Below are 2,749 nucleotides of genomic sequence, written 5' to 3' on the forward strand. Positions count from 1 at the left end.
TCACCTCGGGACAAGGGACAGGCTTGTTTGAGGCCACTTGTAGGACGGGGCTCCACCGCCCCCATGCCCCTACCCCCCGTGCAGGCAGCACGCAGCTCCCGTGAGCCTTGTCATGGCCGCTCTCTGCCCTCAGAATCTCCCCCTTCCCCTGGCTTCACAGCAGTATTCTGGATCCAGGAGAAAGGAGTCTGGCCTCTGGAGCAGGGGGACTGTGAAGTACTAAAGAGATGAATATCGTATATTTTGTACCTTTAACCTGGACTCTGAATGGTATGGAATTTGATATTGGTGAAGGAGGAGTGGACAATGGTGTCACAACATCTTTCATGAAGAATCGGCAGGTGGGACGAGCCCTCACCTTCCTGTCACTGGGGTCCTTCACTTCATCCTCCTCCAGGTCATCATTGTCGATCTCTCCATCGTTGTCCTCTTTTCTCCTTGGCGGCCTCCACAGGCTCCCTGTCCTCCATGCCGCGGACGCCCGCCTTCCCGTCCTCCCCCTGAGCCCCTTCTCTCCTCTCCTCGTCATCCTTGGGCCCGGCCTTCTAGGTGTCGTCCTTCTGCGTGGCGGGGGCGGGCTCCTTGGGGACCTCCTCATCGTAGTCTAACTCGTGCTTGTCCAGGTCCCTGGTGACTGACGAGGCCTCGTCCCTCAGGTCGCTGGTGCAGTCTTCCTTCCCCGGGTCCCCCTCAGCCTGCGGGGGCCTGTCCGGGCCCCCGCTTGGCTCCTGAGCCTCAGCGTCCCAGTCCTCCTCGTTGGAGCGACTCTCTTCTTCCTCCTGGCTCAGTCCCGGGGCGACGTTCTCCTCGTCCTCCACGTCAGAAGCCCTCCCCCCGCCCCATCCAGATCCTGCTCAGACCCACTTTCCCTCAGGATGTCATTGTCAGAGAGCCCCTGCTGCTCCACTTCTTCATTCTCTGGAGAGCAAGGGTCCCAGTCAGGGCTCTCGGCCACAACCATCAGTACCCACGGTTCTCAGCACAAGGGCAGAGAAGGGGCCACGGCTTCGCAGGTGTCAGGGCAGAACGGAAAAGACGTCCCTCAGCACTTCCACTCCTCACAGGCTCCGGCTTGAGGCGCGACGCAGGCGGAACAAACGGGCTCCACTACCTGAGGGGGCCGGCCATTGTGCGACGTCATCAGGCCGCGACGGTTGTCTGCGGGCCGGCGGGCTTCTCTCGCTTCCCACGCCCTCCGTCCGCTTCCTTCCAGCCTCCGCACGGCCGCCTCTGTGTGGCGGCGCCCCCACAGCGCACCTCTTTTTCTCTTCTTCTTCTGGGACTCCTATAATTCGAATGTTGGTGTGTTTAATGTTGTCTCAGAGGTCTCTGAGACTGTCCTCAATTCTTTACATTCTTTTTCCTTTATTCTGCTCTGAGTAGTTATTTCCACTATTTTATCTTCCAGGCCACTTATCCATTTTCCTGCCTCAGTTATTCTGCTAATGATTTCTTCTAGAGAATTTTTAATTTCATTTATTATATTGTTTATCATTGTTTGTTTGCTCTTTAGTTCTTCTAGGTCCTTGTTAAACGTTTCTTGTATCTTCTCCATTCTATTTCCAAGATTTTGTATCATATTTACTATCATTACTCTGAATTCTTTTTCAGGAGACTGCCTGTTTCCTCATTTGTTTGGTCTGGTGTGTTTTTACTTTGCTCCTTCATCTGCTGGGTATTTCTCTGTCTTCTCATTTTGCTTAACTTACTGTGTTTGCGGTCTCTGTTTTGCAGGCTGCATGTTTGTAGTTCCCGTTGTTTTTGGTGTCTGCTCCCAGTAGGTAAGGTTGGTTCAGTGGGTTGTGTAGGCTTCCTGGTGGAGGAGACTGACGCCTGTGTTCTGGTGGATGAGGCTGGATTTTGTCTTTCTGGGTGGCAGGACCGCATCCGATGATGTGTTTTGGAATGTCTGTGAACTTATTAGGATTTTAGGCAGCCTCTCTGCTATTGGGTGGGTTGTGTTCCTGTCTTGCTAGTTGTGTGGCATGGGGTGTCCAGCACTAGAGCTCGCTGGTCTTTGAGTGGAGCTGGGTCTTAGCATTGAGACGGAAATCTCTGGGAGAGCCTTCACTGAGTTATAGTACTTGGGACTGGGAGGTCTTTGGTGGTCTAATGTCCTGAACTCGGCTCTCCCACCTCAGAGACTCAGGCCTGACTCCAGGCTGGAACACCAAGACACTGTCAGCCACACTGCATTAGTTGTGCCACCTGCATCTTCTCACTGAGCTTTAGCCGAGTCTGCAGGAAAAGCTTTGATAATTTTCTGAACCTGCCAGCCTTTCGTCCTGGAGTATTCAAGGTTCTCTCAGCCCATGGGTGCACTGCTGGGGAAGACGGAGGCAGCCACTGACCAGATGCGGCATGGAGCCTGGAGCCAGGCAGGGAACGCACTCAAGCCCTGAACCCCTGGCTGTTTCACCTTTAGTAACAGTTTTCAACTTTGTAATATGTATTGTGCTTTCAGTTAAATTTTATAAAATATATTCATCTGACATTTGGGCCAGATTGTGTGACAAAAAGCAAATGTCATGCATTATAGAGAACACCTTCAATTTACTTTATAACAGTCTAATAGTTCGTTTACTATTATTTTTGATGTTCAAATAACTGTAGCAGAAAACCAGAAACATTGAAAAAGAAGTCTAATTTTTATTTGTTTAAATCTCAAAGGATCACATTTCACAAAAGAAAGTAAAGTCAAGTCCAGGGGCCTGGTATAAGGCTCTTAGCTCTAGCAATTACTTGTTGT

The 2,749-nt window shown here is 51.3% G+C and overlaps 1 pseudogene; it reads right to left on the bottom strand.

Annotated features, from left to right (window-relative positions):
• Positions 1–545: 545 nt before the first annotated feature.
• Positions 546–961, bottom strand: LOC117314178 (zinc finger CCCH domain-containing protein 18-like; annotated as a pseudogene).
• Positions 962–2,749: the final 1,788 nt, after the last annotated feature.

This window comes from Tursiops truncatus, chromosome 1 (genome assembly GCF_011762595.2).
Source record: "Tursiops truncatus isolate mTurTru1 chromosome 1, mTurTru1.mat.Y, whole genome shotgun sequence".
In the NCBI taxonomy this organism is placed as follows: Eukaryota; Metazoa; Chordata; class Mammalia; order Artiodactyla; family Delphinidae; genus Tursiops; species Tursiops truncatus.